The following is a 15,970-nucleotide window of genomic DNA, read 5'->3' as shown; positions in this document are numbered from 1 at the left end:
CAGATGCCAGCAAGACAACTCCATGAAGTTTACACAGAGTTGTAGTGTTAATACTTTTGTACCCCTGGACTCACATCTTTATTATCTATTTTTTAATAACTTGAAAATCATTATTTAAGAGTCTGGCATAATGAAAGATTGGTGTTGGAATCAGAAGATTTGAATTTAAGACTTGCCTTTGATATTTACTGACTATAGGGTCACATACTCTCAGTGTCCAAGGCGATTCTAATGTGATAAATCACTAAATTTGCAGTTTTAACGTGCAATCATCTTTTTTATTATACTGTGTTATGGAAATGCTTGTTTTATCCCATAACTTAAAAATAAAATTAAATAAATAAATAATTTGCAATAAATCTCTGCCAGGCAGCATCTGTGGAGGAAGTTTCTTCTATGTAAATTCCTTACTTAGAAGAAATTATAAGCTACTTCTTCCTTGCCCTCTTCCCCACCCCCCAATTATACACTCCATTTATAATCTGTTCTAATGAGAAAAAGTACAAATATTCCATTATACCATAAACTGTGAGTTCTTTCTCAAAAAATAAAAACAAAATAAAAATAATTCCATTTTGTTGTAAAAGCCATATGTCCCTATTTGCCCCTGGTAAACTGGAACCTATTCATTCTGAATCTATTAATCTACAAATGTCTTGCTGGTGGTGAAAGAAAAGTACCAGAAAGGAAGACTCAAAAGTTGGTGGGAGGTCAGAAAACTGAGGGCTTCCTGTGTTGTGCTACTGAGTATCTTGAAAGTGCTTTGACTCTGTAAAAGGCCTAAGTATTGTTATTATTAAAGACGATGAGTCACCAGGCTGGAAGCAATAAAAATGCCAGCTGCTAGAATCGCTGCAAGGCCAGGCTCCTCAACAGCTGTGTCCTAAAGCCTACAATTGGGAGCAAGCGTCCCCTTGAGTTGTTACTCGGGGAGGAACTGAATGAGAGTGGAGGATCGCCCTTGGCTAAGAGGAGCCAGGAGGCACTGGGAGTAATGCAGCGGGAAACTGGTGTCCTGGCTGGCTTCTGAGAGAGCCCATGTTAGGACTGAACTTCTTGGTTTAGAGTTCATAATCTTCTGAAAGCAGTCATAGCCTAGTGACTAAATCATGGCTGGGCGGCCTGGATTCAGATCTCTTGCCAAAGAAATAACCGGTAAGGTTTTCCTACAGCAGGGCTGAGATCTATTTCCTTCCTTTATTTATTAATTTGTGGCCACATGGGAGACACCTGTCTCAGATTCCAAGTCTGTTCTGGATAGGAAGACTCCCTTAGTAGGTAAAAACAGAACAATTTTTTTTTAATTACCTGGGGGAAACAGAATGAAAGGCTAGGAGGCATAGTATAGGAAAGATGAAATTTAGAAGTCTGGGAGACTAATGAATCTACAGAACTGTACATTAAAATTTTTTTTAATTTGAAACTTTATTTTTTTTTCTGATTAATAATAATTTATCCTTTCCCCCTTCTCATTTCTTCCCCCCAACTGAACAATCTCTTAAAAGAGAAAGAAAATCCTCACAATAAATAAATTCTTGTAGGTCTACTCACTTCACCCTGCATCACTTATAGAGGTCTTCCCAGTTTCATATGAAACTATTTTGTCATTTATGTTGGTACAATAATATTCTATTATATTCACAGACCAGACTTTGTTCATCAATTCTTCAATAAATGTTCATCCCCTTATTTCCCAGGGTGTTTGCTACTATGAAAAGGGCTGCTATAAATATTTTGTACATATGGATCTTTTTCTTTCCTTGGTTTACATATGCCTAGTAGTGGTTTTACTGGGTCCAAAGGTAGGCAAAATTTAGTGACTTCTTGGACATAGTTCCAAAATACTTTCTAGAATGGCTGGACCAATTCATAGATATTTTTCTGTAGCCCCTCCAAGAGTTCTCTTGTCATCTTCACTAATCTGATAGATGGGAGGTGGAATCTTAGAGTTGCTTTAATTGACATTTTCCCTAATTATTCATGCACTTCTTCCTTTGAAAAATGCATGTTCACATCCTATGGTTTTTAATCTATTGGAAGACATTATTATAAATGTTGAAGACTCTCATCATATAAATTTGTATCTGTTCCTTACATATCTTGGATATAGATCTTTGTCAGACAAACTTGCTCCGAAGATTTTTTTTTCCCAGTTACCCATTTCCCTTCTAATTTTAGTTGCATTGGCTTTGTTTTGCACATTAAATTAAAAGATTTATTCAGAGGCAAACCACTAGATCGGTAAACTCTTCCATATGAATGGATAGTAGATTGTTAGAAATTATACAAGCAAGTATCATACAACTTTGTTTTATCTAAAAGCTGTAAGATATCTTTTATTCTATACATTAGCAATACCTAGTTTAACTGTAGGCTTTTTCAGTGCTGTCAAACTCTATAGAAGTATAAAAGAGGCTGAGAATTTTTATTCTACACCTCCCCTCACCCCCACACTTTTTATCTATGTGACCATGAGCAAGTCACTTAATTTCTATGTGCCTTAGGTAACTCCCTAAGACTTGGAATTTCCCACTGGATTTCCTCAAATTGAGAAAATCACAGATCTTTCATGTATTCAGGTAACTATCTTGAAGAGGGATACTGAAATGTAAGTATGGGTCAAGTAGTGTGGGGATGGGTCCCCCAAACATGGTGCTATTAGAATGTATTTTGCCTCAGGCAAAGATTTTCTTGGGACTAGGGCATGAAGGCCTTTTGTCAAGAGAAAGTGAAACTTGTGGTCATGCTTAGAGTTGAAGGACTCCTCCTATGATGGGAAGTGAATTTTTCAAGTTACTAAAATTAAATGGTATAACCAAAGAATAAAAAATACCCCAGTGGTAAAAAATGTTTTGCAACATCCAGAGACTGTGGGAGGTGTGAGAAGTCAGAAAAGGAAGCCACAGAATCCAAGATAGACATGTGGAGGAGGAACTTAATCAGAGCTTGTCAGTTTCCCAATCAGTTCAATAATTTGTCAATCAACCAGAGGCCAGAAAAAGTGAGAAAATAACTGCAGATCATGTTTGGGACATAGCACGACTACCGGTTGTGGAGAGTAAAGAGTGGCTTGAATATAGATATAATTATAAGAATTGGATAGTAGACAATTTTATCTTCCTCTACTGCTCCGACATATTACAAGAACAAACAACACCAATTCCTCAATGCCTGAAGACCTGGCCTTGCCTTTCCTGACCTCAGGGAAAGGGAAAGGGAAAGAGTGACCAATAGAAAGTATAACTAGATAATCTATTCTACCTGCAAACCCACCTTCAAAAAATGGGAGTTAAATAGCCAATGTGTAGTTTCCTTTACAAAAGGGATCAAGTTTTGCTTTTCTTTGGAGGAAAAGGGGAGGGGGTGCCAGTGGAAAGCAGGCCAGTAATTCTATAGTTAACTTTTTATTTTACTGATGCCTTTTGTTTTTACATTATAGTTATTTTTGTATGTGTTGCCCCTCCCCATTAAAATAAGCCCCATTTCTCCCCCCTCCACCTCATAACAATAAAACAATTCCCCTCCCCTCTAAAATAAGTCACCTCACCCCTCTTCTTCATAACAATGAAAAACCATTCAATAGAACTAAATGGCCCAGTGAGCACCGGAAACTCTAAGCAATATCCTAGACCTGTTGGCCTCCACCCCTCTATTGAAAGGAAGGAGATGAGTTTCATCATTTGTTCTTGAAAACTAAGGTTTCTCTTTATAATCACTGAGAGTTCAACTTTGATTTTGAGCTCACTTTATTTATGGTATTATAGTTATTGTGATGACTCTGCTCACTTCACTCTGCATCAGTTCATGCAAGTTTTCGCATATGTCTCTAAAATGCTCATTTTTATTTTTCTTTTCAATAATACTCTTTCAAAAATGAGTATTTATTGATGTCTTTGGATTCTTACATTATCAGTTATTCTTCCCCCTCCCCCTCCTGAAGAGCCATCCCAAATAACAAATAGCATTTTTTCAAAGAGAGAAAAAAGATCAGCACAACTGATCAACACATTCCTTATAATAATATCCTATTACATAGAGATAGAGAGTAGATAATTTATATAGTGAATTCTCAGGTGAATTAAACTCCCTCAGTTTTCATGCAGTGAGAAAGGATAAATATAAAAAATTTGGCAAGGGGAGGGGGGAAACACAGGGAAGATTTGTATGAACAGTGAAATACCCAGAACAAAAATGATGACAGCAATGTAAATGAAAAGACAGGTAAAAAGAAGATGAATTTTGAATAATTGAAAAACTGTAATGGTCCCAGAAAATGGAAAATGGAACATACTCCTTCCTCTTCAGAGAGAGACAGGAGACAAGGACAGAATGGTGCATACATAGCATTCATTAATCGCTGCTTCAGTTGTTTTCAGTTGTTAATTTTTTTCTTGATTATGGGGGAAGATTCAATTTTGAGGGGAGTAGGGTATATCTAGAAATAATATGGTTTAAAAACAAAAGGGATTAATAAAGTTTGTTTTTTTAATTAAAATTAAAATCAATAAATTTATCAAGTACCTACTATATTGAAGGCGCTGTTCTAGAAACTAGGGGTTCATCTCCTTTCCTCTCTTCTTCTCCCCTTTCCCTCCCTTCCCCCCTTTCTCTCTTCTACTTTTTCTCTCACGTCCTTACCCCCTCCCTTTCTTTCCCTCCCTCCTCTCCCCCCACTTTATATTTCTCTGCATTCCTAAAGCTCTAAAACACAAAAGAAAGATCTGGAAGTCTTCCCCTCTGTGTGGCAAAGACTGCCCAATAAAAGAGATAGACTCCATAGCAGGTTTTTGGCTTTGCCTGAAAGCAATGCTTGGCACTCTCAGCTTGGAGAAGCTTCAGGCATTCAGAAGGAGCCAGGCCTGGGACCCCTGCGCGGAGAAGAGGGAGGGAAATTTGCTTATTTGGGACTATAAGTGACTAATCAACCACATGGATCTTTTGGAAAGGGTTGCTTATTGGAGGGTGTGTCTGTTTTTCAAGACTTCAGTTTGGGGTTCTATTACGTTTCCTTTGATCTTTCCATAAAAGTTTCCTTGTTTAATTCCAGTGAACTGCATGTTTACAAGAGGAGTTGGTTATCTATATACAGGCCTGTGTCCCAAAGTGACTTGCCCAAATTTTCCAGGTAGGAGTACAGAGAAAAGAGAAATATCTCAAAGTAAACCTGGATCTTCTGTGTAGTAAGACCCTTTAACACTAGTTTTACTGTGTATCTACTATGTCAAAGGGCCCTGGCATTATCAGGAGGCAAAAGGGGCATTGATCTACAAAAGCATCCACACAGAATACTCTCAAACAGTCCTTGTGCTTATCAACCTAAACCATTTATCTGATCCCATTAGTACATGCATGATGTTGCCTGCATGTTTTCTAAATCAAGCAAATAACAAACGTTTGTTAAGTACCTACTTGCCAAGCACTTTGCTAGGAGCTGGGGATACAGTTACAAAGAGCGAAACAATCCCTACTCATAAGCAGCTTTAATACTAATGGGAGAAACAAGTACATGAAATAATAATAACATCTAATACTTATATAATGCTTACTATATGCCAGGCACTGTGCTAAGCACAGTTACTACAATTACTATTTCATGGGATCCTCACACCAACCCTGGGAGGTAGATGCTTTTATTATCTACATCTTACAGTGGAGGAAACTGAGGCCAACAAAAGTTAAGTGACGTACCCAGGTTCACCCATGTATACAACAACATAAACTGATATAGAGTGAGGGGAGCAGAACCAGAAGAGTTTATATAATAATAATAATGTTGTAAAAATCAAATCAATTGGTAGATAGATGGTGCAGTGAATAGCACACTGGACCTGGAGTCAGTAAGATCTGGCTTCAAATCTGGCCTCAGACACTTATTAGCTGTGACAAGTTACATTTGCCTCAGTTTCTTTATCTGTAAAATGATCTGGAGAAGGAAATGGCAAACCACTCCAGTGTTTTCACCAAGAAAACCCTAAATGGGGTCACGAAGAGTTCAACATGATTGAAATGACTGAACAACAAAACAACAACGAAAACAATCAACTTTGAAAGACTAAAGAACTGATCAGTGCAATGACCGATCATTATTTTAGAGAACTGCTCGTGAAGAATATTACCTACTTCCTGACAGAGAAAAAATGGACTCAAGGTAGAAAATGAGACATATTTTTTTTAACAGGAACAATACAAGGGAATTTATTTTGCCTAACTATACATATTTGTTATAGAGTTTGTTTGTTTTCCACCTTCCCCCCCCCCCCCATCTCCTCACCATGGGAAGAGAGAAAATAGATTTTTTTTGTTAATTGAAAATAAAGAGTAAAAATATATACAGCATAAATTTATACAAATTACACAAATATGATACAAATATAAAAATATCCACATTATACAAATACAATACAAATATATACAAATTATACAAATATGATACAAATACAAAAATATGCACATACAAATTGCACAAATATGATACAAATACAAAAATACACACATACAAATACAATACAAATTATACAAATACAAATATATACACATTATACAAATACAAATGTATACAAATATAAAAATACAAAGTAGTTTAGGGCACTAGCAGGTAAGGGGATCTGAGATGAATCTTTGAGTACAATTGGGCCTCTATGAGACAGAGGTAAGGAGATAACATTCTAGAGGTAGAAGACTGCCATTGCAAAGGCAAGAAGTCATGTTAAGGGTCCAGTTTGACTAAAGAAGCAGATGAATGAGATACCCTTGGGGGTCTTATAATCTAAAGATGCTCCTAAGATAGGGCTTAGTGAGCTAGCTCCTATTTGGTCTCATGTTGCAATGCAATCCAGGATAGGAAGACAGAGGAAAATCACACAAGCAACAAGTATTTATAAAGGTCCTGTTTTGTCCCAGGCATTTTACTGGACATTGGAGATACAAAGGCAAAAATGAAACAGTCTTTGCCCAAGAGAAGCTCACAGTCTGTTGGGGATTCAACATACATACATGTAAAACCTTTTCCACAGGTTGACCAAAACTGGGAGGTGAGGCTGGCCTCTAGAAAGAGAATTATATCTATAGAGGGATATATAAAACAAATACAAAGGGAATAGAAATAGGACTTCTGTGGGGCTCCTGCTTCCACCTCCTCCAATTCATGTTGAAAATTACTCTAAACAAACTTTGGAGCTACAGAACCCACAAAATGACAAAGAGAAGCTAACTTCCCACTGAAGACAGTCTGGCAGGTCGGCAAGAAGGATGGCCAGCACAGCACTCTGTGAGCCGAGCCCAGCCCTGTGTGAGCCAGAGGTTTTAGACTCAGGGCGGCCACAACCAGGCACCAGAAGCTGTGGCAGTTTCGAGAATTATCAACCCATAGATGCTAAAGACAAAGTGAGAGGTCAGTGCAGTGTGGATGTTGGGAACTGGGAATCTGGGAGTGCAGTCCAGACTTTGCCCTCGGGAGGGAGAAGCTGCTAAAGCGTGGCTGCTGTGCAACCACCACCAACCACATGGATGCTTCAGAGCTCTTGGCCTGCAGATTGTAGGGGGACCAAACAACCATTCTGAGGGGTAATCTTTCTTGCTTTAACCTGCTTGGATCTGAATCACTGTCTAGGCTGGAGGTCCTGGGGTGCATGAGCACTTTGTCAGAGCTTGTGGAGACTTCAGAGAGGGCAACCAACTAATACCTCCGGCAGCTGAAAAAACCCCAGTGACTGGGACAAAGCTCCCCTCTCTGGTAGCAGAGTTCTCAGAGTTCTACTGTGGCAAAAAGCTCAAAAGTCAAGTAATTGAGTGGCAACATGAGCAAGCAAAGGAAGCAAAGCACGCACAGCAGTCGAACCTTAGATTCTTTTTGGGGGGCAAAAAGGTTCAAAGCATGGAACAGGAGGAAGACAATGAAGTTAGAACTCCTGCAACAAAAGCTTCCAAGAAAACTATGAGCTGGTTAAAAGCCATAGAGGAGCTTAAGAGGGATTTTGAAAACCAGAAGAGAAGTAGAGGAAAAATTGGGAAGAGAAATGAGAATGATGCAAGAAAATTATGAAATCAGAGTCTGACTGAAGAACATAACACCTTAAAAAATAGACTTACTCAAATGACAAAAGAGGCTCAAAAAGGCAATGAGGAGAAGAATGCTTTAAAAAGTTGATTTTTTCAGATGGAAAAAGAATCTCAAAAGCTCACTGAAGAGAATCATTCCTTCAGAATTAGATTGGAACAAATGAAAGCTAGTGACTTTATGTGAAATCAAGATACTATTAAACAGATTCAAACAAATGAAAAAAATAAAAGGCAATGTGAAACATTTCATTGGAAAAACCACCGACCTGGAAAATAGATCCAGGAGACATAATTTTAAAATTATTGGACTACCTGAAAGCCATCATAAAAAACAAAAGAACCTAGAAATCATCCTTCAAGAAATTCTCAAGGAAAATTGCCCTGATGTTTTAGAACCAGAGGGCAAAATAGAGGTTGAAAGAGTCCACTGATCACCTCCTAAAAAAGATTCCAAAAAGAAACTCCTAGGAATATTATAGCCAGGTTCTGGAGTTTCCAGATCAAGGAGAAAATATTACAAGTAGCCAGGAAGAAACAATTTGAATATTGTGGAAACACAATCAGGATAACACAGGATCTGGCAGCTTCTACACTGAGGGATTGAAGGGTTTGGAATATGATATTCCAGAGGTCAAAGGAGCTGGGATTAAAACCAAGAATCACCTACCCAGCAAAACCGAGTTATTCAGTGGAACACAGGACTTTCAAGCATTCTTTTTTTTTTTTTTAAAGCAATTGGGATTAAGTAACTTGCTCAAGGTTACACGGCCAGTTATTTTTGGGTGGGTGCCGAGTATCTGAGGCCAGAACCGATCCCAGGTCTCCTGACGCTGAGGCCAACACTCGCCCTACTTTCAAGCATTCTTGATGAAAAAAACAGAGTTGAATAGAAAATTTGACATTCAGATACAAGAAGCAAGAGAGGCATGAGAAGGTAAACAGGGAAAAGAAATCATAAGGAATTTATCAAAGTTTAACTATTTACATTCCTACATGGAAAACGATAATTGTAACTTATGAAACTTTTCTCAGTATGAAAATAGTTGAAGGGAATACAAATGTATATATGCATATATGTATATATATTTATATAGGAGGGTATATGGGCATATGAATACACATATGCGTGTGTATATATATATGTGTGTGTGCACAGGTATACATAGACAGAGGGCACAGGACCAATTGAATAGGAAGGGATAAAGGAATTAAAAGGTGAAATTGAGAGGTGAGAGAGGAATATAATGAGAGGAGATGGGGAGAGACAGAATGGGGTAAATTATCTCATATAGAAGAGGCAAGGGAAAACAATTACAATGGAGGTGAAGAACAGGAAGGCAAAAGGGAATGGGTCAACCTTACTCTCATTGAATTTGGCTTAGGGAGGGAATGACATACACACTAAATAAGGTATCTCACCCTGCAGGAGAGGGGGGGGGGGGGGGGGGAGGGGGGAGGGGGGAAGGGGATGAGAAGGGGGATGATGAAAGGGAGGGCAGTTTGGGGGGGAGGGAAGTTGGAAGCACCCACTTTTGAAAAGGGACACGATCAAAGTAGACAATAGAACAAATGTGGGGTGGGATAGGATGGAGGGAAATAGAGTCAGTCTTCCATGATATATCCACTATAAAAATGTTTTGCATAGCTACACATGTACAACCTATATTGAATTGATTATCTTCCCAGTAAAGGAGGAAGGAAAAGAATCTGGAATTCAAAGTTTTAATATCAAATACTTAATATATATATAATAATTATAATAATAATAAGTATTATTATTATTACTTTACATGCAACTGAGAAATAAAATATACAGGCACTGGGACATAGAGATCCACCATGCCCTACTGGAAAGTCAGAAGGGATATGGGGGAAGCTATAGGAAAGAGCAGATTGGGGAAGGGGATATTCAGTGGGATCACTGTTTTGGGGTGGTAGGTAGGGGGAAAATGGGGAGAAAATTTGTAACTCAAAATCTTGTCTAAATGAATAATGTAAACTAAAAATAAACATAAAATTAAAAAAAACAAATACTAGGAGGGTTTTGGAGGGCAAACATGAGAAGCTTGGTAAGGGATGTGGGGGAGAAGTTAACAAGTCTTCAAGAGTTGAGGTGAAGAATTCCCAGTGGATTCTAAGAGGTAGAAGTAGAACAAGGGAGTGTATCACAGTTATGAGGGACAGGTATAGGGACCAGGAATGGAGTGCTATCCATATATAAGTGTGTGGGACAAGAACGATCCTTACCCAAAATAAAATAAGCAGAGATATCTCCAAGTAGAGACAGGAAGGATTCATTTAATTATTTCTTCTTGCAAGATGGGCAGTCTTGCTAGTAGAGGTAGTCTATTAAAAGAGGCAAAATACAAAATGCAAAACTTGGTTATATATCCAATAGACCATCCCTTCACCCCCCCACTTTGTCTTGTCCTGTTCCCTTTAATTAGGAACTGAGGTGCACAATCTTAACTGCAAAAATCTGCTGGCGTTTTGCAGATGAAATGTCAGTTATATCAAAAAGCAGAAGATACATGTCTAGAGGAGATGAAAACAGACAAAATATGTCATAAGTATCAACTTAGATATGAAAGCAGAAGATAAATGTTCTAACAATATCAATATAGACATGAAAGCAGACAATATTTTATGAAGTCATGGGGATTTTAGGACATGGTGACCTGCCTGGAGTTGCGCAACAGGATTTCCAATTTTATATTTGTACAGGTCAGATGGTGGTCAGTGGAAACAAGTCTGGAACACTTGGGCCTGTGGTTAAATCTTCAGGGTCTGTGTTTTCCCCTCCTACACTTAGCTAAGCTTAAGAAAAACTTCAACTTATGACCAGGCAAGTAAGGCAAGAGTCCCAGCCCAGGTTACTAAATCTTTGGTACTTTATTACATTTCTGTTCAGATTTCTGGAATGTTACCTGAGAAGTTTTAACTTTTATTCCATTCAACTGGAAACCAGTCTGATGGTATTGTAAAGGGGAAGAATGTGTAATAAGGCTGGAAAATTAGCGTTGGGTTCACCCAGTTTGTGAATGTCAAACTGAGGAGGTCATATTTGTTCCTAAAGGCAATAAGAAATCACTGGAAAAGGATTTTTTTTTTTCTAGGAGCCCTGACCAAGGCCCAAACTTCAAAGAATCCTGGATGGAAGTCTTCAAGTATGGTGGGAAATGGCTTTCGCCTCTTTAGCTTTAGACAAAGGCCAGTGCTTCTGAAGAAAAATTCCCTATTCTTTCCTGTCCCAGGGTTGCCTTGAGTTATCTATTCTACCTTCAGTGAAAGAGCCAAACCACTGTTAATTGGTACTGTTGGCACCATGTCAAGATCGGTGTGGTATGTGTCAAGGCTCATGGCAGGGGGGTGGAGCAGGAAAAGAGGTGGGGGTGGGGGAGAAGAGGTTCCCGTGATGAGTCACTGCCTTTCTGGGAAACAATTTAAGAGATCACCAAAAAGTCCTCTGCACCTGTCTGACTTGTACTTTGGGCTGAGAGCAAATTTGGAAAACAAAGCAATAAACCACATCTAATAACCAGATGGGCCACACATAATTCAGAGGTTTGAGAAGGGGCCTGCAGAGGCCAAGCATGTGCTTATTCACATAGCATTAGCCCACAACTCCCAAACGTGCCTTTTGGGGAATGCAGAAGACTCCAGATCCCCTTCCCAACCCTGCAAAAATTATGTGACAAATTTTGATTATTACTTCCCCAGGCTCCTCACTCCTGGACCTATGATTTCACTGGTGATGAGAACTATTTTAATGAAGAAATTCCCTCTGCCAATGGAGATGAACAACTATTCTTGTAGTATTAATGAATCAATGAACATTTATTAAGTATGTCCTATGTACCAGGTACTATGCTAAGTTCTGGGGATGCAAAAAGAGGCAAAAGACAGTACCTGCCCTCAAGGAGTTCCCAATTTAATAAGGGAGTCAACAGGCAAACCTAGAGAATGTAAATGATATGCAGGATAAACAGGAAATAATTAACAGGGGGAAGATACTATAATTAAGAAAGGTTGGGAAAATCCTCCAGTAAAAGAAGGGATTTTAGTTGGGGCTGGTAGGAAGTATCCTGGGAGCACTCAAAGGTTCAGTGATTTACCTGGGGTCACACTGTATGTATCAGAGATAGGATCTGAACCCAGGTCTTCCAGACCCCAAGGCTAGTACTCTTATCTACCACACCAATCTGCCTCTTTAATGGACAATAATGCAGAGTTATATATAACTTCACAAACTCAAGGATGGTTCAGCAATGCTATAAAGAAAGGAAATTTTACTATGATTTTCTCTAGAAAAGGTTGGAGGTGGGGAAGAGGAAATCGTCAGTTTCTGCATGAGATATATCCCTTTTCTTGGTTTGTACTGATCTGAAAACAAAGAATGAATTTCATTTTTGAGCCAATGAAAGGGCATGGCTTAAATACAGAGCTTGGAAGAAATGAAAACACATTAGCAACAACTTGGGGAAATTTGAACTGCTCCCAGAAGATGTTGAAAATAAGGACTCTAATGCAGTGTTGCTCAAGTTGTGAACCGGTCCAACAATTCTGGAGAACAATTTGGAATTTTGCCCAAGGACTATAAAGCTGTGCATATCCTTTTGCCCTGTATTATGGCTACTAAGTCTATACTACTATGGCTATAGCCCAAGAAGATCAAAGAAAAATGGAAAGGATGCATATGTACAAAAATATTTATACCAGGGGAGAGGGGAATTTGTAGTGACAAAAAAATTGGAAACTGAGGGATTGATTGTCCATCGTTTGGGGATTGGCTGAACAAGTTATGATATATGAATGTGATGGAATACTACTGCGCTATAAGAATTGTTGAAGGGGATGGTTTCAGAAAACCTGAGAAGACTTCTGTGAACCAATGCAAAGTAAAGTGATCATAATCAGGAGAATAATCTAGACAATAATAGCAATATTGTAAAGATAATCAATTGTGAAAGACTTACTGACTCTGATCAATACAATGATCCACCACAACTCCAAAGGACTCATAATGAAAAATGCCATCCACTGACAGATATAGAGAGATTTGATACATTACATATTGAAGCATATTTTTTCTTTTCTTTTTCTTGTTTTTTTTTTTTCTCCCTGGAACATGGCTGATACAGAAATAAGTTTTACATAACTTCATATGTTTAATAGGCTTCATATTTCCTTTCTCAATGGGCAGGGCAAGGGGTGGTGGGAGGAAGAGAATTTGGAACTGAAAATTTAATGAACTGCTCTTAACCACATCACAAACACTTACATGAGCAGGTACACATGGAAAGGGTGAGCCCTTTTCAAGAAGTTCCCAAGAAGCTTTTGGTTGAGGACCCAGAATGACTGGGTGGAATAAAATTTTCCTTTTTCTACTGCTTTGCTACTTGTCCCAGAGATGTCCTCCCTTAGTTCAGGCTTTCAATTCCCGACTAATGGGAAACCTTTCGTTTGCCCTGCATGACACATCTACTTGTGTTATGATTTTTCTCTGTGCCTCCCTGTATTCTAACCATAAGGGCAATTCCCAGCTGGATGGTGGCCAAGCTAAGACTTTATGGGTAATTTTGCCAGCCTGCTTAAGAGGATTTGAAAGGACTTCTTGGATGCATTTAACCTATAAGATATCTACCAGGACAAAGAGGGCATGTTCCTGTAAAAATTGACATGTTTGGAGAAGACACAACCAGAAAAGTATTTATAGTGATTTTCACTTAAAAACAATTTAAATTTTGAAAAATGAACTTTCATCTTTGGTTATATTGATTGCCAAATTGTCTCCCCAGCAAAATCACTTTCCAGGTGTTTGAAGAACAGGATCCAATTAAAAAACATGAAAAAAATAACTTCTGGAAATCAGAGAAGGAAACATTCTTCTCCCCTCTAAGCAGAGTCGAGGAACTACTGGCCCAGAATGTTAAATGGATCTTTAGATGTGAATCATTTTTATTTCCTCCTTTTGCTTAATTGTTGTTTTTTTTTGTTTGTTTGTTTTAGGGGAGAGTGAAATTTGGAGGAAAAGGCATTTCCAGAAATGACCAATATATAAAAAGAAACAAACCAAAAGTATTTATTTATAATTTATTTTAAAAAGCAATTTTATTCTTTTATTTAAAATGAATATTTGTTTAAAAAAAGGCAATTTCTAGAAAGGGCAATGTTATATGAAAGAACGATTATTGTATTATGAGTTAGGAAATTTGAATTTTAGGCCCAGTACTAATTCTAATGAGCTGTGTGATGTTAGTGATACATCTAGTTTTTGTGGACCTCAGATTTCGTGAGGGAGTTGGACAAAATGATCTCTAAGAGCCCAGTCACCTCTCAGATTCTGCCAAAGTTGCATTTCTCCCTTAGAACTGTATTGCTTCTGTTCTTTGATTCTGTTTCTGTTTCAGGCATTTCCTCTCCTTTTATGGACTATCTCATCCTTGTTATATTTCCTTTCTTATTTGTGTTGACACAGACTTTTCTCTCTCAGAACTCAGTGTACTTTGCCCAATTTCCCCAATAGGGTTGTAATAATTTTTGCAAGATTTTCTGAGAAATCTCCCTCCTGACCCCATACCTCTCCTCAAGGATTCCCTGAGACTCTGTATGGAACTGGGATGCAAGATAATCTACGATGGCATAGCTTCCATCCCAGTGCATTCCATCTTCTCTTAGATCTAGCTTTAGCTATCACTTGGACATCATATCATGACCAAAGGCAAAACAGAGCAGTAGGATTAGGAAAAGTATGATATTATCAAGTAAATTTGGATATGATAAGATAATAACATATATAATAGAATAGAGCATACCACCATCACTTTTATTTCAACTTCAGAACAAGTACCTCTACTACCACTCCCAGATTGGAGACAGTCTTTTCTCAGTCTTCCTTCCTCCACTTCCATTATTCCTTCTATGGTAGTGGTAGTGGGGAACCAAACTAAACACTGCTTTAAGTGACTCAGGCAGCTGTGAGAGAAACGATTATTTCTCTCATATTAATCACCACTTACTATTGGGGAGATTTGGGATTTTTTCCCTTCTATTTTCTCATTCTAAACTCAACCCCTGTAGATTATTCAGACAGTCTTCCCAACCAGGAAAACTTAGATCTGATCAAAAGATAAAGAAATTCTAGTTTAGGTTAATTGGTGAATTTCTACTCATTGTGTTTTAAGTCAGACAAGTCTGAGGGGATGTAGATTGCCCTTTTTATCACCCCTAGATGAGGCAGTATGACTATAGATAAGTCTCTTTGACCAAGACTATGTGATCAGAGTCACATACCCCAGACCCTCATTAGAATTATCCCACCTCTCATTATAATATTCACTCTCTCATTATTTGCTAACCAGTCAGAGTTCATTTCCACCTTCAGGAACACCCACTCTTCCAAAGGTATACAAGTGTAGAGTGGGTTCCATGAGGGAGTCTTTTGTTTAGGAGGGGTGATCAAACGATCCTTTTACTAATTAGCTATAATTAGTAAAATGATAGCTAATTACCAAGGGACTATATCTTTCAAACTTATTATACATTACAGTTGATAGCAGGTTTGGGGGAACATTGTTTAATCTGCATGTCCCAGTCCATTGGCTCTTTATTCTATGTTAACTATTCTACTGTAGAAGTATGGAAACAAAATTCTTTCTGGTAGATCTGGTGTCACACAGGTATGGGTCAGAAGTTACCACTTAAGCCAACCTTACTGAAATAAATACAGCTCACAGGGCACCACAGTGGTGACAGACATTGTCTCTTCTTCTCTTCTAATGTTTTCTTTGACATCTTCAGCTCAATAGTTGCTGGGAGTCAAACCTTCTGGGAAGAAAGGGCTAACAGTGCTGTACTGGAAATGTCCCATTATTGGTGGAAAAAAACATTTGGAGAAATGTGGGGCCACATA

At 38.2% G+C, this 15,970-nt stretch overlaps 1 long non-coding RNA gene across 1 annotated transcript; it reads left to right on the top strand.

Moving 5' to 3' along the window:
• The first annotated feature begins 833 nt into the window (after nucleotides 1-833).
• LOC138175325 (uncharacterized) lies at nucleotides 834-14,275 on the top strand. The gene is made up of 4 exons (XR_011171971.1): nucleotides 834-1,155; nucleotides 2,505-2,579; nucleotides 11,175-11,400; nucleotides 11,779-14,275. It is a non-coding gene; the product is annotated as an uncharacterized lncRNA (long non-coding RNA).
• The last annotated feature ends 1,695 nt before the right edge of the window (nucleotides 14,276-15,970 follow it).

Source organism: Petaurus breviceps, unplaced genomic scaffold (assembly GCF_028583685.1).
Source record: "Petaurus breviceps papuanus isolate PSGF00001 unplaced genomic scaffold, PetGlider_PUasm1.0 77, whole genome shotgun sequence".
NCBI classification, from domain to species: Eukaryota; Metazoa; Chordata; class Mammalia; order Diprotodontia; family Petauridae; genus Petaurus; species Petaurus breviceps.
This window is presented reverse-complemented; position numbering and strand designations above follow the sequence as displayed.